This window comes from Callospermophilus lateralis, chromosome 2, assembly GCF_048772815.1.
Source record: "Callospermophilus lateralis isolate mCalLat2 chromosome 2, mCalLat2.hap1, whole genome shotgun sequence".
Taxonomy (NCBI): Eukaryota; Metazoa; Chordata; class Mammalia; order Rodentia; family Sciuridae; genus Callospermophilus; species Callospermophilus lateralis.
The window spans coordinates 78,635,973-78,658,401 of record NC_135306.1 but is presented as its reverse complement, the minus strand read 5'-3'; the positions used below and the strand labels follow the sequence as shown (position 1 = coordinate 78,658,401).

The window sequence follows — 22,429 nt, the reverse complement described above, 5'->3', positions numbered from 1 at the left end:
CTTATAAAGCTGAAATTTATCTGCTTTATATCCTTCTACCTCTAGCATTATACATTTCTATGAAAAGTAAGCAGATTAAATAATCCTCTTCCTACTCTTGATAAGAGAATATGGTACATTCCTCATGGTTGTTTTATGTGATTGATTATATTACACATTGAAGAATTTCCGTTAAGCTTGACACTTAGTATCTCACAGACATTATGTATTGAATAAGAAAATCTTGGTTTTGATGTGTATCTTTGCAATATCAAAGTTTCTTCCTTAATATTTGTTTTGAGTAATTTTACCCAATATTTTTTTTTCTTTCTACTTTGGTAACCATTGCTTTCAAGGTAATATTCTAGTAAGTAATACAAGTAGCTATTAGGGAAAGAATCTAGACTTTCCTTTATGAATGAAAAGAAAATGTGAAAATGAAATGATCTATCTCTATAATGTCAAAAATATGTTTTTACTTATGCATCTCTCCTTAAGCACAATATGGATCATATATATATATGTATATATACACATCCCATAAATCTCTCAAGGTCAACATAATTAGAATCTTCTGTTGTAAGCCTAGTCACAAATTTGAAGAAATGAATGCTATAAGACGTAAATTAGCTCATATGGCTAGTGTAATAGGACTTGAGCACTGAAAACTAAGTTTCTGTGACAGGTATCTTAAATAATCATATGGAATTTATCATGAAGATACAATCAAAGTGTTTAAGTGTAGCACACAGTCTTAGAATTCAACTACAGTTTTGTAAACCCAGTGGATTCAGTTAATAGACAGATCACTTCTTGGTCCAAATCAATAGGCATTACCTCATCAAGTAGATGACCCCAGAACCAATGCCAAGACTGATAAAAAGAGTTATATATGTGGATACTAATATATTCTATTCATTTCAGAAGGAATGTGAGACAAAAGGAGAGGTATTACAAAAGGATTTAGTTGTGTTCATTACATAATAGAATTTGAAGGGATTAATAAGATAACTTGACTATATTAATATCATCTGCAATATAAGCATAGGATAGGAGCAAAATGGCATAATTGAGCTATGATATTTGGGGAAAGCTATGTATTAATCTAATTTCTCATTCTAGTAGGCTTTCATCTTGGGCCAGTGACTCAAAATGTGTATGGCTCAATTTTTGAATCTGCAAACACAGACATCCTGACAGTGACTAACACAGTCCCCATAAGAAGTGATAGAATAATCCCTGTAAAAAGTGTCTTGTAATTGATTAGGCACTAAATTAATGTTAGCTTTCCTCTTTTCAAAATAAGTGTGTCTATTTGCTAATTTATACTGATTTAAATTCAAAGGAGTTAATCATAATTTTCAGGTCTGGTAACATAGAATACCCTGGAACTTCCTTTTTTAAAATCAGATAGCATTATTTATTATTACACAGAGAGTTAGAGATCAAGGCCATGGCGTTGTTAAACACCCACCATCCAACACACACACACCCCAAACCTATTACAAAAACAACAGAACAGAAGATGGACATCATTACCATAGGTACACGTATGACTGCATGAATGGTGTGACTACTTCATGCACAGCCAGAGAAGTGAGAAATTCTTCTCCATTTGTGTACAATGAATTAAAGAGCTTTTTATTTATTTATTTACCTATCTATCTATTTATTTATTTATTTTTAATTTTTAAAATACACAACAGCATTGGAAAGCATTACAATTCTTATTACACATATAGGGTGCAATTTTTCATATCTCTGTATATAAAGTATGTTCATGCCAATTTATATCTTTATACATGTACTTTTTTTGCATTGCAATTCTTAATACACATATATACCACAATTTTTGTATCTCTGTTTTTATATAAAGTATGTTTACACCCAATTCAAGTCTTCATACATGTACTTTGTATAATGATGTCCATCACATTCACCATCCTTGCTAATCCCCTTCCCCCTCTGTTTCCCTCCCACCCCTCTTCCCTATCTAGATTTCATCTATTCCTCCCATGCTCTCCCTCCCTACCCCACTATAATTCAACCTCCTTATATCAGAGAAAACATTCAGCATTTGCTTTTTGGAATCAGCAGACTTCACTTAGCATTATCTTCTCCAACATCATCCATTTACCTACAAATGCCATGGTTATATTCTTTTTTAATGCTGAGTAAAATTCCATTGAGTATATATGCCACATTTTTTATTCATTCATCCACTGAGGAAATCTAGGTTGGCTCTACAGTTTAGCTATTGTGAATTGTGCTGCTATAAACATAGGTGTGGCTGTGTTCCTGTAGTATGCTGTTTTTCAGTCTTTTGGATATAGTCTGAGGAGAGAAATAGCTGGGTCAAATGATGGTTCTATACTCAGTTTTCCAAGGAATCTCCTTACTGCTTACCAAATTGGCTGCATCAAATTGCAGTCCCACCAGCAGTGTATGAGTGTGCCTTTTCCCCACATGTTCACCAACACTTATTGTTGTTTGCCTTCGTAATAGCTGCCATTCTGACTGGAATGAGATGATATCTTAGAGTGATTTTGATTTATATTTCTCTGATTGCTAGAGATGATGAGCATTTTTTCATATATTTGTTGATTGATTGTATATCCTCTGCTGAGAAGTGTCTGTTCAGGTCCTTAGCCCATTTGTTGATTGGGTTATTTATTTTTTCAGTGTTTAGCTTTTTGAGTTCTTTATAAACCTAGAGATTAATGCTCTATCTGATGTGTGAGGGGTAAAAACTTGCTCCCAGGATGTAGGCTCTCTGTTCACTTTACAGATTGTTTCTTTCCCTGAGAAGAAACCTTTTAGTTTGATTCCATCCCATTTATTGATTCTTGGTTTTAATTCTTGCACTATAGGAGTCTTATTAAGGAAGTTGGGGCCTAATTCCACATGATGAAGATTAGGGCCTACTTTTTCTTCTATTAGATACAGAGTTTCTGGTTTAATTCCTAGGGCCTTGATCCATTTTGAGTTAAGTTTTTTGCATGGTGAGAGACAGGGTTTTAATTTTATTTTCTTGCATAGGGATTTTCAGTTTTCCCAGCACCATTTGTTGAAGATGCTATTCTTTCTCCATTCCATGCTTTTGGCACCTTTGTCTAATATAAGGTTGTTGTAATTTTGTGGGTTAGTCTCTGTGTCTTCTATTCTGTACCATTGGTCTACAGGCGTGTTTGGTGCCAATATCATGCTGTTTTTGTTACTATTTCTCTGTAGTATAGTTTAAGGTCTGGTATAGTGATGCCACCTGCTTCACTCTTCCTGCTAAGGATTGCTTTAGCTATTCTAGGTCTCTTATTTTTTCAGATGAATATCATGATTGCTTTTTCTATTTCTATGAAGAATGCCATTGGGATTTTGATGAGAAGTGCATTAAACCTGTATAGTGCTTTTGGTAGTATGGTCATTTTGATAATATTAATTCTGCCTATTCAAGAGCAAGGTAGATCTTTCCATGTTCTAAGGTTTTCTTTGATTTCTCTCTTTAGAGTTCTGTTGTTTTCATTATATAGATCTTTCACCTCTTTTGTTGATTCCAAAGTATCTTACTTTTTTGAGGATATTGTGAATGGGGTAGTTTTCCTCATTTCCTTCTCAGAGGATTTTTCACTGATAAACAGAAATGCCTTTGATTTATGGGTTTTGCTTTTTATATCCTGCTACCTTGCTAAATTTATTTACTAGTTCTAGAAGTTTTCTATATGACTGATTATAATATATACATACATACATTCAATAGAACAAGATAAAATACCACACAGCTCAGACTGAAAGGTGAACAAAGAGTAGCTCCAACAAAAATACGACAAACACAAGACACAACATCTCTGTATATAGACATAAAAATTGCCACAGCCCATAGGAAAGTAATCGTGGTGAAGTCAACAAGAACACTGAACCAAGGCCATGGGGAGGGTCAAGACAGTTCTCCTTGGCTCTACTGCAGGAAATGGGGATGCCAAGTTTGGAAGTTCAGGCCACTGGGTGTGCTTTTGGTTGGAGAAGAGGCCTCCAGGGAAAGAAGGACAGTGGGAGAGGGTTGGAAGCCCATAAAGCCTCCAGAGCCCCAAATAAGGAAGCCGGCCAAGAGATTTCCCATTCTGCAGAAAGAAGGCCCTTCACTGTACAGAGTTCCCGTCTCTGGGGTCCAGCATGCTTGTATTCATAAAGCCTAAAACCCCATGGCAACCTTGACCACCAGGAAAAAGTGAAAGTTTGAACCCATAGGATGAGAGGTGCTTGGGAGAGACTGATGAGCAAGGGCTTCCCTCTGGGAGTCTCTGCAGGGATGGAGTCTCACACCCGGCCGCTGGCACAATGGCAAAGCCCAACTGTCTGTGAGGGGCTCTCGTCCTCAGAGTCCTGGGTCAGCAACTCCTGCAACTCCTCAAACAGGTGAATATTTAGTAGGAATGAGATCTTGGCCTATTTGATGACCCTCTGCCTGACCTCAGGGGTCTTCTCCAGAGTGTTCATTCGCCAGAAGTCGCCTGGTTGAACGTGGTGGTGCTGGCATGTTGGGGAAGGTGAAGAAGGCCAGGCCCCCGAGGGAGCTGGGCAGGTCCAGGCCCTTCTGAGAAATCTTCTCGAGGACCTGGCCCCCAGACCGGTGGCTCAGGTGGGTCACCAACAGCTTGGGCTCTTTGCCCTCACCCAATTTAAGTTGCCTCTCATATAACTGCACGGCTGGAGCATAGGGGCTGGCTGGCTGCCAGTGTGGCGCATACTAGAAGGCCATGTACTGCTCCTGGGCTATCTTGCCAAGCAGCTCCTCTGGAAAGTAGGGGGGGTGCATATGGGGTTGTCATTGTTGCTCTCAATCTCCTCCTTCAGGGCCATGTAGACTTGGTACAGGATGCCATCACCAGTGTGAAGCCCTTTCAGGTCACTTGGAAGTTCCTCATATACTCCGCAGTCTGTGCCTGGGTGTGCACCTCCTTAGTGACCCCCTTGGAGGCCTCAAATGGATCCAGAGCCTTGCTGTTGTGCTGTGGGCCGCCCCTGGCCCGGGCTGGGCTCGTGCTGGCGCCTCTGGCTGCATTGGAGGATCAGGCAGCGGCGCCTGGGAACCTCCTTCATCTCTTGGTCTGCGTCTTTGGTTTCGTGCTCCCACTTTCCCTTCTGGGTTCTTTTCCTGGTTTTTACACTGGTCTACCTTACCCTAATCATTGACTCTTTCCGCTTCTTGTCTCCTTGATCTTCTCTTTTCTCCCGCTGCCCTTTCCCCGCTTGCTCCCCACTGCTTTCCTTTCTCTTCAGCTCAGTTTCAACCCTCATTTTTCATGTGACCTCGCTCGCCAGGGTGTGCTCAGTTATGAGCTTGTCTCTCCAACCAATCCCAGAACTCTTTGATCTCAGAGTAACCTGGCCAACCCTGGCATTTCTTTGAACTCAGTGCCTTTGGCTTTTCTCAATAGCTCTTCCTAACTGCTGCCTGCAATTTTTGTGTTTCCGAGAATCCCATTTGTTCAAAGGTGCCAGTTGTATGTGTGCCAAATATTTGAGGTTTTGTTAAGAGACCATAAATTTGGACACTTTAAACAGAAAATTTTAACGATGCCCCACTACTTAAATGATTCTTAATAATTCAAGTCTTAAAGCAAAGCAAATAATACTGTTATAGGGAATTAATAAGAAACAGCAGCAAATATGAAATAGAAGCTTATATTGCTTCTCATCACAAAAATAATTTTTCTTATCTGCACAGAAATTCCATTGCAACACCATTTCTCAAACTGTTATGGAAGCAGTTCAATAATTTTATAAAATCCATCTGTACTAGTTTCATGTGTTTATTTAAATTACTATTATAACTAGGATGAAGAAGTGATGGCATAAAAGACATTAGAAAATTATAACATGCAAAAAGTATAGAAAAATATAAAAAGTCCAAAGAAGGAATATTGAAATAATTAATAAAAATTAGTAATTCAATCACTTAAAAACTTAATGATAGATTTGCAAAGCAGGTTAGTTAATATTATCTATCTGCAAAGTAGACATAATATAACTCAATCATTTTCCTTTCTCTATTTCTTTCACACATACACATGATTATCCTTAAAGAGCAATTATCAGGAGTTGACCTAAAGATTTTATCTGCATAGGGATAAAAATAATCTGATTGAACTCCCTCAACAATTTGATGTAATTATCATTTTTTACTGCATTGTTATTACACTGATTGTAGATAAGAAAGCCAGTTGGTTGATTCTTTATGAAAAGTGGCTCACCATCCCTGGGGATAAATAAACAGAGGAACAGAAGTGAACCACACTTTTACTGTGTGTGAAAAATTCCCCCAATTGTTCATTTAGGAAGGAAGGAGGGAGGGAGGGAAGAAGGGAGGGAGAGATAGAGGAGAAAAACCAGAAAAAAAAGACTTTCTTCACTCTTTTATGGAAAGTTGAACCTTAAGATAATCTAAAAATTGCTGGGCACAGTGTCTCAGGCCTGTAATCCCAGCAGCTCTGGAGGCTGAGACAGGAGGATTGAGAGCTCAAAGCCAGCCTCAGCAATGGCAAGGTACTAAGAAGGCAAGGCACCAAGCTACTCAGTGATACCCTGTCTCTAAATAAAATACAAAAATAGGGCTGGGGATGTGGCTCAGTGGCCGAGTGCTCATGAGTTCAATCCCTGGTACAAAACAACAACAACAACAACAACAAAACAAACAAACAAAAAACTCTAAAAATTGTGCTAACTTTGATGCTTGAGACCTGGACTTTGCTGCCTCTAGGGGATGATGAAGAAGAGGTGTGCTCTTTATGAATCAATACCTTTGGGATTGTTTGGAGAAGATGCTAAGTGTCCTTTACAAATCACTATATCCTTGCCATTGTCTGGGACCTGAGAATCCATGTGTTAGAAGGAAATCCTCTTAGAGCTTTTGTTTACTTGTAAAACTTAACTTCCCTTAGAATGGGAATCATTTTTGGTGTTTGGGGGATTAATGACCCCATAGAAGAATGAGCTACCAAATTAACAAAGATTGAATAAGTAAATGCTAAAAAACATTAGAAAAAAACTTCATCTTTAATTTTTTTGTTTGTTTCTTACCATTTTGACCAAAGGCTAGACCTGCTGAATCTATATCAAATGTGCTGAGATATTACTTTATGTGTATGGGTGTAAACTTAATTTTACTCTATAGATAGAACTTGAATCATTACTATGTGCAAGCTATCATTCTAGGCTTTGAAGAAACCAAGCACACAAATTTACACTTTGAATTATGAATTTTTAAAAATTAATTGCATATATTAACAAATATTCATTTATCTTACCTTCTTTCAGCGAGTAGCTATAAAATTCTTAATATATGCCCATGAATGTTCTGCTGCTAGGAATATTGAAGTCAACTGGAGGAAAACTTCTTTCACAGAGTTTATTTTCTCTTGAGAGTGAGAAAAATATACAAAAATTAATTATATAATAGTATAAAGTATTGGGAGATGAGATGAAGGAATAACTAAGGGAGAGTGGGTTTCAGAGGCAGACTGAATGAAGATTCAGCCAAACATACACAAATTCAAATAAAGAACATTTCAACCAGAATTTAAAAAGCTCAGTGTCAAGATAGAGTCTAGAATGTTCAAGTAAGAGCCTCCCAGGCTGTGAGGCTTCATCAGAGTGAATGGTGAGAATGTGAGTTAAAAGTGGTGATGCAGGCCACAGCCAAGCAATGAAGAGGGGCAAGCCTTGTGTTATGAAGTTTGGATTTTAAGTGGGAAGAGGAATCTCTATTGAGGTTTTAAGGAGAAAAGTGAAAGGATAAAATATACAGTTTCAATTTTTTTTCCTACCTAAAAAACAACTCTGTGTAAACTCTGTATGTTTGGTTTGTTTGGATTTATACTGGGGATTGAACCCAGGGACACTATATCTCAGCTACATCCCCATTGCTTTGAATTTTTTATTTTGATGCAGGGTCTTGCTAAATTGTTGAGGCTGGCCATGAATTTGTGGTCTTCCTGCCTTAGCTTCTCAAGAGACTGGGATTACAGTTACGTACCTCCATGCCTGCTTGTACTCCAATTATTTTGAGGTACTGTTTATCAAAAGAAATTTCCTAAAAGAAATGGCCAAGTTAACTCCTATTAAAGATGTAGGAAGCCGTAACAGAACTTCCCTCCCATCTTAACAACAAGGAAAAGACAGAGAATCTAGAAAAGCTTACCTTTCCCAAATGCATCAGAGACTTGAGGCCCTGACAGTGAAGCAAACTGAGTTCTGAGTGACAAGCAAGTCCAAGGAGAGTTGGGAGAGATGGACCATTTCTCCTTTAGCAGAGCCTGGCAGAAAGAGACAAGTGCCACACAAGTGGGTAATAAGTGATCAGTTAAAATTCTAATAAAATATAAAAGATTAAGGAGGTCTAGCACATTGGTTTGAAATAACTGAGAGTGCCACACAAAATGGGAGTTCTCACTTAATTAAAGAATCTTCTCCATGGCTGCCATTGAATTGTCCTAAGAAGGATGTGTGTGAGTTAGAAGGCCTGAGTCTCTTGACTAGCAAACACTAAGGGACCAGTTTACAACAGGAATTCCCCAGGCCTTATATTTATGAGAAGTGAAAACCTAATCCATTGAGCAAACCCTCCTGCTCCTAGGGCTTCTAGGAAATGATTCATTTAAAATCACTGGAGGAAGGGAAGGAAACCTTCCTTTCTGCTAGAGTAAGGAGCCAAGGAGTCACTGCTTCTGAAGGCAGGGTAGAAATAAAAGGAGAAAGTCCAGGAGATGCTCTAGGGCTCAGAATCCTGACTGATAACCTAGCAGGTCTCCTACAGTTGAAGGAGGAGCAAAGAGATCTGTCAAAGATACAGAAACTGACTGTCATTGAAGGAATAGGTAGGAATGGTGAAAAGATGCCATTTCCTAGGCTCAGACACGTGGACTCTATCTGTACCAGGTGAATTAAGAATTTCCTCACTCCTGTCACAAGCTTTGCAGTGCTAAACTTTACATAAGCAATGGAATCTCCAAAACACTCAATCCAGGATTTTATGTACAGCAAAAGTGTCTTATAGAAATGAAGAAAAATATTAGAACTTTCAGACACACACACACAAAAAAAAAAGAAAAAGAAAACAACTTAAAAGGTTTATTGTTGGCATATCTGTATTGTAAGCTCTTCAGAGACAGTATGATACCAATGGAGGTTTAAATCTCTACGAAAAAAGGACACCAAAAATATTAAAATGCTGGTAGATATATAAGATACCACTTTTCTTACTTTAAAATGAGTAAATGTAAAATGTGCAATTTGCTAATACAAAATAATAAAAATATATTGTGCATTTTATAACAGAGAAGTCCAATGCACCATAAGAAAAGCAAAAATAATGGGAAGTAGGAAATGAATTTAAAATTTATACTGTTGTAAAGTTCTTACATAGTAAAATGGTATAATACAATTTGAAGGTAGAGTTTCATGAGTGATTTATATTATAAAATTTTGAATGCATATATTCACTCATACTTATATACATGTCTATGAATATATATGCATATATATCACATATTTCCCAAGCATGCTATGTTGTACAGTAAAAGGAACTTTGAAATGTGATTAAGGATTTGGAGCTAGGGATACGATGGTAAAAGTAAGAGGCTGGAGTAATACAAAGAAAGGACCATAAGATGAGCAATGCAGGCAGCCTTGAGAGGCTGAAAAAAGGTAGGGAAGTAATGTCAAATATAATTTTTTATTGTAGGAAACACAATAAAGTGTAGGTGTGAGTGTGTGTGTGTGTGTGTACACATGTATTAGACTTCATGAAACTAAAAGGTTTGTTCTTTGAAAGTTTTTTAAGAAAATTAAAAGATAATAATAGATTGGAAGAAAAAGACTTCTATCAATATATCCATGTGCTTACAACTAAATAAGATAAACAATCCAATATTAAAATAGGCAAAAACTTGAGCAAATGCTCCTCACAGAAGAGATATGGATGGCAAATAAACAAGTGAGAAGCTATTATACATCCTTAGTTATTACAAAAGGCAAAATAAATAAAAGACAACCTATGACTTGTGCAGTAAAATGTTTAAAATAATAATAATAATAATAATAATAATAATAATAAAACTGAGTATAAAATATTGGCAATATCAAAGAACTTGGATTCCTACTCATACTGGTGGTAATGGCACAGCCATTTTGTAAAACAATTTAGCATTTACATGTCAAATTTATACTTACCTTATAACATAGTAACTCCACTCCTATTTATTTATTCTAGAGAAATGAAAACACTTGGCTCCCTGTATACCTGCATGCAGATGTTTCTGGGATAAATTTGGGAATTACTCCCATGTAGAATTCTATATTTGTGTTAGTTTTTCTGTTCATGTGGTAACAAATTATCATAAATTTAGTGTCTTGAAAAAAATTCATTTGTTATCTCTCAATTTTATGGTTGGAAGTCTTGGTTCTCTGTTTAGGATCTCACAAGGCTAAAATCTGGGGTACCCCCTGGGCTGTCCAGTTATCTGAAGGCTCTGTGGAAATTTTTGCTTCCAATTTCATTCAGATTGTTGGCAGAATCCAGTTTCTTGTGATGTAGGCTTGAATTCCCAGTATCTTAGTTTCAGTTACTATGACAAATGGTCATAGACTAAGTGATTAAAACAGTATTTATTTCTCACAGTTCTGGATGCTGGGAAGTCCAAGGAGCTGGCAGATTGATGTCTGGTGCGGGTCCATTTCCTGATTGCAGGTGGTCTTCTTCTTTTATCAAAGGGAGAATAGAAAACAATTCTTTTTACATCTTTTATTATTAGGGCACTAATTCAATTTTTGAGGATTTCATCATCATGATCTAATTACCTTCCAAATGTGCCATCTCAGAATACTGTCACTTTGGGGATTAAAATATATATTCTGGGTAAACATAAACATTTAGCATATATCACCTAGTTTCAGGTGGTTGTTCTCTGCTATGAAAGCTTCCTACATTCCTTTTCATGTGGATCCTCAATAGTACACGGACTTTCATGCTTATTTTCTCTGACTTGCCCTTTTGTTAACAGCATTAGAAAACTTTTTGCCTTTTTAAGTCTCGTATGTGTATACCCACCTGGGTATCTCCTGGTTATTCTAGTAGCCTTACGGCCAACTGTATCATAGAACATAACATAATCACGGGCATGATATTTCATGTTCAAAAGTTCTATCCATACCAAATGGAAGGAAGTTACATAAGGGTGTGTACCTGAGGTCAGTCTTAGAATTCTGCCCACCACCGTATTATTTAAGAAACAATAAATATGTTAGCATATTTGTCAATGACCATTAATGAAACTTGAATTGTTAAAAAATTCTTTTGCTTTTCTTCATGATATTTTAACATTAAACAGACAAAGATAATGGGTAAGGTATCTAGAATGATCTAGTGATAGATTTTGACTGGGTGTTCAATATCATATTAATGACAAAATTTTGCTTTCCAGATTTTCTTCCCAAGAGATTTCTTTGATTAAGTATATGGTAAATTATAATTTCTGGATGAGTTGTATTGACCATATTTTTCAGGAATAAAAGAAAAGAGACAAAACCTTGAATATACGTGCTCATGAGAGCTTTTAAGAAAGCAAGCAATGACATAGATCACCAGGACACCTAATTTGGGAAATGTAAGAAGGTGGGAGAAGCAGATGACATCAGCTGCCCTATAAAAATTAAGTATTGGATTATGTGTTGTTCAACTCTGTCAGAAACATCCTAATGGCATTAGTTTTCAACTTTATTTCATAGGAGATCTGTCTTTATCTATCATATATATTTGATAATTATTTATGCATATTATATATAATCACATACATTTATATACATTAATATGTATAAAATGTATGTTATATATAAATGTATAAATAGATACAGTAAGTTCAACCTGGTAAGTGATATTTAAGTGGCAGAGAATATATATTACATAAAGCAAGTATATATTCCTGGAGTAAATAGGCATGAACTATTTTTTTCAAGTAAGATAAGTTCATTGTGATAAGCTTACATGTCCATATTTTAGGAATATTCCCCATAGAGATCATGAGGAATAATCTGGTCATTGGTGATAGTCACACCATATTATGGTTAAAATTGTGGTAGCTACATTGCAACAGAAATGAGTGCAGAAGTGAGGCAACAACAGGGAAATCATTACCTGTGTTATCAGTGAGACTGTGCAACAACAAGGAGTGGCCACTCTATTTCTTAAATAAATTAAGCTAAATTCTCAAAAAAAAAAAAAAGAAAGAAAGAAAAGAAGAAAGATTTCATGAAGAAAGTAATAAAACTAAGAAGTTAGATAGAAGTGAAATGAGACAACTGTCAAACCACTGTCAAACTGGGCCCTTTTACTATGGTGGCTGTGCCCTGTTTTGTAGCTCCATAATACAATTATTTCCATCACTATAATTCTGAATTTTAAAAATTCCCTATCTTTATTTAACAATACATATACACAGCTTCATTTTAGAAAATTGTCAAACAAAAAATAAAAATTAAAACTTTGTCATTAAAAAGCATGAAGGAATTAAATTTAATTATATTATTCATCAATGTTCCTATATAAAGCTTGCTTTTTCTTCTAACTTTTCTTAGTAAGTCCAAAAATATAGAGAACTGATAATTGCATGTTATTTGGATGGAATCATGCATATGCTAATTACATATTTGTGGAAATGATAATAGAACGCTAGAAAAAGTAAAAATCCCAAAGGTTAGTGTTTGTAACCTATACAACCAATGGAATATACATAGTTCATAAACTGTGGAATTGGTATATTTCAAAGGAGTGCTTATTTTAGTTAGTACACTGTATTGGCTTAGATTCACATTCATAAGGCATGACAAGTAAGTTGAGGTAATGAAAGATATAATGCATGATTTTAATTAGCTTTTAAAATATATTTTTAAAAAATTTGTAATAAACTTCTTTTTTTCTCTCTCTCTCTTTTTATTTCTGGTACTGGGAATGGAACCCAGGAGAGCTCTACCTTTGAGCTACATCCCAAGTCCTTTTACCTTTGAGACAGAGTCTTAAGTTGCTGAGGGTCTACCTAACTTTGGCCTCCTGCCTCAGTCTCCAGAGTCACAGTATTATATGTGTGCACCACCACATCCAGTTAATAAACTTCATTTGTAAAAGAAGTTTTAGATTCACAGAAAAAAACAAGATGAAGTCAAGGAGATTTCTCAGACACTTCCTATCCTTCCATGTGCATAGCCTTGTGGGTTGTCAAGCTCTCCCACCAGAGTTGTACATTTGTCATAACTGATGAACCTATGATGAACCATCTTTTTCACCAGATGGTCCATTGCATCAGGATTTCCCCCTTGGTGCTGGCCATTCCATGCACCTGAACAAATGTATAGGATATACGTTTTTTTTTTTCAATTCTGAACTAAGAATACTCTGTACTCTGCCTATTCATCTCTTCCACCCCTTTTTCCCCTGGTAATAACTGATACATTTATTGTTGCTATAGTTTTGTTGTTTCTGGAATGCATGTACCCAGGTAGTATATACACACACACATATATGAGTGTATGTATGTATTTCCAGAATATGTATAAAAATACTTCCAACATATTTGCAATGAAGTAGTATGATTATCATTTGTAAATTGAAGAAACTAAAGGTTTTAATTAACTAAAATACATTTCTTTAGCTCACATAGAGAGAAAAAGTCAGAATTGAAGTTAGAAAACAGGGTTGTTTGAGTCCAAAGCCTGTCTCTCATTGTTACCCTCCATTATTTCTCATGTGACATATATCATTAGGGCTCAGTGGAGTTTGTTTTCTTCCCCAAGCTTCACATGGCCATAACATCATGAACTCTTTCACCATCAGATGTATGCCTATGTGTTTGATTCTGGCTACATGTGTAGCTTCTATAGCAATTTGTTTTTCTGTTTTATTCTTGGCACTGTGCACCTTTATTCTTTGTTTGGTATGATAAACATTGTGATCCAGGTTATTGAGATCTATCATTATGATTTGGTTCACCGTCTGTTTTTAGTGATGAGACTCCAGATACATGAAGTTGAATTAACCATCCTTCTTTCTTCATGGTATGATAACATATTCCACTATGCATAAACCCTAAATGGTTTTATATTTTTTAAACATTCCTTTATTTTATCTCCAATCCTTACTTTCACTCCCCACATAGGCAATTATTCCACTTGCCTGATGTCTTTTTTTTATTCACATATGTGTTTTATGTGTTGTTATTTTTGTATATATTTTAAAAATACATCAAAGATCTTGTTCTAATTCTATTTTATTTTCCACTAAGCGCTGTTTTTAGGATCTACTGATATTGTGTGAATATCCAGAGACTACTTCTCCTAACTTCTGTGTGAATATCTAGGCTACTTCTAACTTCTGGAGAATATTTCACAATGTTAATTTTCCAATAATAATACTTAGATTATTGTCTAATTCCAACTACCATAAGCAAGTTCACTGTGTGAACATACTTATGCCTCTCCTTGCAACAGTCAGGGATGGGGATGAGGAACTGGCAGTCTTTCCTGGGTCATGCTGTGGAGTGAATGTTGGGTCACAGGTTATTGATGATTTCATCTGATAACTAACTCTCCAACTAGTTGTGCCCAAGGGTTACCATAAATCCAGGTTTCTATAAGCCATTGGCAGCCATTGTTATCAAACAACTTAATATCTTTTGTTAATTTAATGAGTTTAAAATTCTCTTTCTATTGCATTTATTTACATACTGAAGCATTTGAAACCAGCTTCATCTGGCTATTAGCAATATAGATTTCTTCTTCTGGGAATTACTACATTATAATTTTTGTCAATTTCCTCTATTTGATTTGTTGATTTTCAAGATCTCATAATAAATTTCAGATATTAATTATTTTTTCCTTTTATACATTGTAAATATTTTGTTTTGACATTTTATACTTCAATTTCAGTGATGTTTTTCATTGAATAAAAATCTTTAATTTTAATGACACATTTTTTTGCTTTTCTATTATGAAGGCTTTATTTCCAAGCCATAGTTTCAAGAAAATTCTAAAGTGATTTCCAATTATTCATTATTCATTTTTTGTATTTAGTCCTTTAATTCAGCTGAAACTTATGTTTGTATATGCTACTAAATAAGAAACCTGTTTTAATTTTTTCCATGTGGTGAGATAATACCATCCACTGATTTCCTCTCCCATTTTTCTTCATTCTTTTAATTGAATATATAGCTCTTATAGGTAAAAGGGCCTGTCTCCAATCTCTGTTCAAATACAGAGGAACATTTATATCTCTAAGCACTTTGAGCATTCCTTATCACAGAGAATTATTTTTACAAATTGGGATAGTGCTAATATGAGTTCCCACTGAGACCTTTCATACACATATGTGCCTCCACAGTTTTAAATTTAGATACACAAACAAAAATCTTAATTAGTAGTTTTTAGGGTGTCTCTGATCTTCCACTTATGAGAAAAGGTAATGTGTGTTAACATAATAATATAGATGACCTTTAAAATTCCCTTCCACTCCAAACTCAGATTCTATGGTAGAAGGCAAAATGTGTTTGAATTAATAAAATAAAGTATGAGCACATTGAAAGTTGAGTGTCTTACTCATGCCCTTAATAGTGCCAGTGTGAAATTCCATTTTTATTACTAGATACTTTGCATTGTTTTGGGTTCTCATAAAAGTATTTCATAATATACAGCTTTTCCTATGTTCTGCTTGGAATCCAGATTCCTGCTTGATCATTAGGACCTTCAGTTAAGTATAACAGTGGAAAAGATTAGGTACCTGTGGATTGCACAAATTTTTTCAAATTTATTTTGAACAAATATTTTTATTTGAAATACCAGACAACACACATCTTAACCATAGCCTTCATTGTAAGATGGCTTTATTGTTTTCTGGTTGTGATTTTATCACACCATATTACACTGCAATATGACCAAATGGCACTTGGTGGGAATGAGGTTTAAGAATCCATTTATGTATCAAAACACATGGTGGAAGAGCCTGTGTGCATCCTAGAACAGAATGTCACACTGGGTGGCATAATCTTAATTTAATAACTTGATCTGTCCTTTATTGACTGCAATATAATGCAATGGGTTAGGATTGTGTTTATCTGAGAGCTATAGAAAATCTTACTACAGATACTTTAAAAAGAAAAATAGTTAATTATGCCACACAAAAAGGGATTCATTCAGCTACTCACTGTCATGTTTACCTCTGTATGTTTTTGTCCTCGTTATGTCAGGGTAAAGAAGAGTTATCTTTGGTACCTCCGTATCCTATCAGGAAAGAAAGTAGATAAGCTAAAATCCATTACTTTAAAAGGCTTGAGTTAATTCACTAAATTTGGTAAAGGATCCAGCTTTATTGTAAACTTTAGTTTTAACAAGGTGAAAACTTTAGGACTCTGGCACTTATTTTAGAGTGTCACAGTGGAAAAGAGTATTGTAAATGACTTTAGTGAGACACATCTCCAGTTTTTGTGACATTTTCTGAGTCAAAAAATTACTATATACATTATAACAACTTTCTAGATAAATTTCTTATGATTGTCAGTCTTCTCTTTATTTATCTCAATAGGAGGTCTACTTCTAATAATTATTTTATTTTCAAATGTAGAAAGAGCTATTTACAATAATGTCATACTTTTTGGGGAGATGGAGGTGCCAGGAATTGGAGCCACATTCCCAACCCTGTTTTTGTATTTTATTTACAGACAGAGTCTTACTGAATTGCTTAGCCTTGCTTTTTCTGAGGCTGTCTTTGAACTCATGATCCCCATGCCTCAGCCTCCTGAGCCACTGGGATTACAGGCATGCACCACCGAACTTGGCTAATTTGATACCTATCCTATGGTCATTATCTCCCTGAATTATCAAAACCATAATGTATTGATTCTCTAGGTTACAGATGAGGAAAATGAAGCCTAAAAAATTGCTTCTTCCTCAACATCATATGTGTTATGGTTTGTAGATGAAGTGTACCCCTGAAAGCTCATGTGTGAGACAATGCAAGAGGGTTTGGAGGAGAAATGATTGGGTCATAGCCTTAAGCTAATCAGTGAATTAATCCCTGATGGAATTAAGTGAGTGGTAATGGAGGCAGGTGGGGTGTGACTAGAGGGAGAGGGGACATAGCTATGGGTATTTTGTATCTGGAGAATGGAGTCTCTCTTTCTCTGCTTCCTAATCATCATGCAAGCTGCTTCTCTCTGCCACACTCTCCTGCCATAATGCTCAGCCTTACCTTGAATTCCAAGAAATGGAGCCAGCCTTCTATGGACTAAGACCTCTGAAACTGTGAGCTTCCAAATAAACTTATCCGCCCTTACAATTGTTCTGGTTGGGTCCCTTAATCACAGCAGCAAAGAAAGCTGATTAAAACAATCTGTCTACTCAGTAGAAGAAAATCAAACCTGGGTCATTATTATTTGAATTTATTTCCAAATATTCTACTCTCACTCACTCCCAAGTATATATATATAGGGATTCTGCACTTTGTTTCATACCCCATTTTGCATTTTCCAGTGGGTATCTTAAGATTCTGGCAAAAAAAAAAAAAAAAAAAACACAAAGATTTTGTAAGAGGGAATCAATTTTCCTCTCTTACGAGATCTTTGGCTGTAATATTTTGTTGTATTTAGGATGGAGAAAAATGGGCCTCTTCAGTAAGTTATAGAACCTGTTCCTGTATTAATTTGATTTCTTGCAGGATGGATGAGATTGGATGCTATAGAATCAAAATTTTAAAGAATCTCAGAGGTCATTTATGCTCCAGTTCAGAGATTCAAATTTCTTCTTTTCCAACAAGTAAGCCAGTCGTTCAGCCTCTGTTTGAATATTTCCAGGGACAGAAATTTCACTGATGTTTCATGATCACCTGTTTTTTATTAGAATAATTCTACAGACTGAAAATTTCTCTCCATCCCTCCAGCACTTCAACTCAAAAGTGATCATTTCAGTGAAAACTGGCATCATTTGTTGGGGGGCAGAGTTATTTCAACAATTCCAGCTATCCCCACTCTAGGGATTCTTCAATCAGTTTCCCTCACTGCAGCAGAGGAATCTTTTCCTTCTGAACCTGACTAGTGCATAATTATCATATAGACTTTCAATAATATCCTTGGCTCCTTAGAAGGGCAAAAGGCCTTAATGTGACTCTTCACATTTTCTGGGACCACTCGGGGCTGAGTGTCCTATGCTCTTGTCCTTCTTCAGGTTTCAGGGATTGCCATATACTTTCTACCAGCTTGGAAAACTCTTTATGGTTGTTAATGAGGTTTTTTTTTATTATTTCCATAAATTTGGGGGCATTTGTATCAGCTTCCCTTAACTAGGTATACTACCCTAATGTATGATCTCATTGTATATAATAAGAAGGAAATTTTTATTCTAAATTTTGTATTTCACTTATATGATTAATGAGTTAATGTTCATCTCTTCTCATCAAGCACCACATATATGAAGCAGGCTTTTTTGTTTGTTTCATTTTACCTTCAATGTTATAGAACAGCATCTAACATTTTGTAGGTACCAAATTAATACATCCTTCTATGTCATAGTAATTTTTGTTCATGGTTTTAGAGATTTAGGCCGATGGTTGGCTGGCTGCGTTGCTTTTGGGTCTATGATGAAGCAGACATTCTGAGGGTAAGTGCAGGCCAAAGGAAACTGTTTGCCTCATGGAAGCCAGAAAGCAAAGAGAGTGACAGGTGGGGGCTGGAGTCCCAATATCCTCTTCAAGAGCACATCCCCTGGGGATGTAGCACTCTTGCCTCTGGATTCAATCCCCAGCACTGTGGCAGGGAGTCAGGGAAGCACATTCCCAGTGACCAAGGCCTTCCTCTAGGTTCTACCTCTTTAAGGTCCCACCACTTCCCAATAGCACCATAGGTTGAAACTAAGCCTTTAACACAGAGGCCATTTCATATCCAAACTGTAGCACCTACTTTACATTGCAAACTCACTAGCAATTCTTCTTATAACATTATTTGTCCATACTTCATTTAGGTAGGCCTTTTTCTCCTGAAAATGTCCCAGTGTTTAGAATGTTCTTTTGCATTTTGTTGTGTAGAAAAGATGTAGATGAGTTTTGATCTGTTTATTTTTGTTTTTGATCTCAATACTTTGATAAAAGACATTCTAGTTTTATATATTTAAATAATGTACAATATATAATACTAAATAATTTGTAGCACATAAACATATAATATTTGTTGAGGCTTTGTGATGTAGCAGCTTTCATAAAGAAAAAAAAATGATATGGAATGGTCCAGTTAACTTCAACATAAACTTCAGCTTTAAGTTCTGTTAATATCCTCATTTATAAATGAGGAAATTGGGTCTCACAATCTCTCTATTGCCTAATGTGCCGCAGCTAGTAAGCGTCTCTTCTGGAATTGACTTTGGGCGACCTGACTCTGGAGTCATATTTTTTTCAAACAGCATTCTCCTACACTGCTAAAAAATTAAGTCTAAGTTTTCATATGGCAATTCTTGTCAAATTGTTTTATATGATTATTTTTAACTCAACTATTCAGCTTGTATTCACAAAATGCCAGCTACTTTTAAATATATATATATATATATATATATATATATATATATATATATATATATATTCAAAAGACATTTATATATATGCTTGTTTTGCAGACATTTGTGGGCATGTGTTATTAAACTGATTTATAATACAGGATATAGTTCAATAAAGAACCTTGAAATGCACATAGGTCCTGGCTTGTTTACCAAATTTTACAATTACATTATTTTTTTCTCTAATTAGTCTAATTTCATCCATCTGAGTGTTGGCTTACTTTTGGCCTTACTAGAAAGAAAGCAAAAGCCAAATGAAGCTTTTGATTATTGTCCATTCCTATAGAATTAACAAATATGGCTTTAATGTGGGCCAAAAATTCCACAATTTTTTGAAACTAGTTAATTTGCGACACCCTATCCTTGTTTTGGGAATATCAACCATCACAATATCAAGTAGACAATAGTTTTCAAATCTACACTGATCAGCTTTCATCAAGTATGTTCAAGTCCCCTTATATAGTGGGAAGTCCTTTTAAAAAGCCTTCATGTGTCGCTCTGTCTTTCAATGATGTAAAAGAAAACCAGAAAATAAAGTTTTAATTAATGTAACATATGCAAATTTTTATTTATAATTTCCATGAATGTGGCTTGTCAGCCCATGGGTTAAGGGCAATTTAATTGAAGAATAACAATAATAAAAAATTAACATTAATTTAAATTAATCATTGTCAAAGCCCTGAAAAAATAATGGATTTCAGCACTTGCTTTGTTAGGAATCAAAAGGGAAATTAGATTATTCTTTGGCAGCAGAAGAGGTTATAATTTGTTATAAACCATTGACAGCCTTTAAAATATTCAAAATTTGTATAAAAAACAGCATATCTTTAGGAGAAGTACAATTGCTTGATTCATTTTTTGAATCAATGGATGTCATATCAGCATTAGACAACATGAAATGTTGTGCTTTTGCTCTGATGAGTAAAGTACCTATATTTTAGAATGGTAGTAAGTGCTAAAAAATTTGCATCTACTGTTATGTAATCAAACAGAATCAGAACCTCTTATTGGGTGACAATTACTTAGGAAAGAACATTCTATTGAGAAACTGTTAGTCAATAATTACTTAGAAACAGAAGTTTCAAGGTGGAAAGGGACTTAGAGACCACAGTGTTTTTTTTTTTTTTTTCTTCTTCTTTTCTTACACTGTTAAGACAAAACATTTTGTTCTCAAAATATACATTTCATATGGTTTCACCAAGTGAGAGGCAATTGTAGTGGGGTTCCTCACAGGGAATACCCTGAAGTCCACTCAATGAGACTCCCATTTTCCTGGATGGTAGCTCCTACCTTATTAGGCAGCACAGACTACACACTAATTCTACTATGTGCTAGAAATAAGAAAATTGAGGCACAAAGAGTTGAGTGTAAGAATTGAAGCTTACTTTTTCTGATTCCTAGGTGAAAGCTCTATCTTTTGAAATGTTGCACTGAATGTTAATGTTCAAGGATAGATGTTAGCAAATTGTAATTCCAGGCCAAAAGGAAAAGATCTTTACATTACCTGTATTTTGGAATTATTGATGCTACTTTTCTGCTCCATTAGTAGGGATAATTGCTATATGACTGTATTGAGTCCTTTTGAAAGCTATTAGATTCAAATGGATGCTAAATGCATTTTGCTCCCAGTAATAGGTTAGTTTGGCGCTGAGATGAATTATCAACAGCAAGTTCTGAGATCGTCAGCAGTCATCAAATCAAATGTGTGTCCTCTTCATATGCCTGGGATAGATGGCCTTTTGGGGGACATTGATATTAAGGTTTTAGTTAATTTTTATGCCCAAAAGTAAATGAGAAAACATCTGATTTGCAAGTGTCACACATTGCTCTTACCTTTTCCCCATTAAACTAGAAGGAAAATCTGAAGTAAAATAATTTTATGTATGTTGGTACAATCCTATGATAATTTACATAAATTTTAAAATTGCATGTACCATATGATCCCAGTAACTCTGTTAACATTTAAAGACTCAATGACACACATGTCTTGCAGGTTTTGTTAATTCTCCACTTATGGGTAATTCTATGAAATCGAATCTCTCTTCATCTGGAAATAATATATGTGAATGGTAGTCCAGATGGAAGGAGCGCTTAGATTTGACTATTTCACTAATTCATCTTTCTCTTAGGTTACCACCTTTGTGGTTTGTTTTATTTTTGTCTCTATTTTTTGGTTTAACTATGACTTTCTCCAAATTCACTTTCTAGGGGTGATCTGAGACCCTGTCTATCTTGCCCAAAGCATGGACAATGCAGTTAAGAAAGAATACTTTTAAATTAAAAGTGCTATTCAATAGTACCTATAAATGCTGAGAAATAGATTAGTTCATAGGATGCAGGTCTCTGATTCTATTTTAACCTAAGTCTGGCCTGAGTGTAGATTGCCAGACTGTTAGAAGACAACTAATTGTCACCCCCCCTCCCTTTTTTTTTTGTTACAAGAAATTGAATTCGTCCACTGAGCCACATCCCTAGTCCTATTTTGTATTTTATTTAGGGTCAGGATCTCACTGAGTTGCTTAGCACCTTGTCATTGCTGAGGCTGGCTTTGAACTCTTGATCCTCCTGTCTCACCCTCCTGTGTTCCATTGTGCCTGGCCTACTGGTCCATTTCTTTCCCTTTGGAAACATGTTCTTATTGACTATGGGCTGAAAGTCCTTCATGACGGTCCAGATAACTTCAGTTTTCTGAATACCTTTCTCCCTCTGTTTTAAAGCCTCTGATTTCCTGTGAGCTAATGATTCAGTTACAATTCCTTAAATGATTATCCAATTCAAACTGTCACAGAATTAACATTGGAGAAATGATTGACGTATTTGA

General features: G+C 35.5%; 1 pseudogene; it reads right to left on the bottom strand.

The window, feature by feature from the left end:
• Positions 1 to 4,165: 4,165 nt before the first annotated feature.
• Positions 4,166 to 11,162, bottom strand: LOC143386441 (heme oxygenase 1 pseudogene; annotated as a pseudogene).
• Positions 11,163 to 22,429: the final 11,267 nt, after the last annotated feature.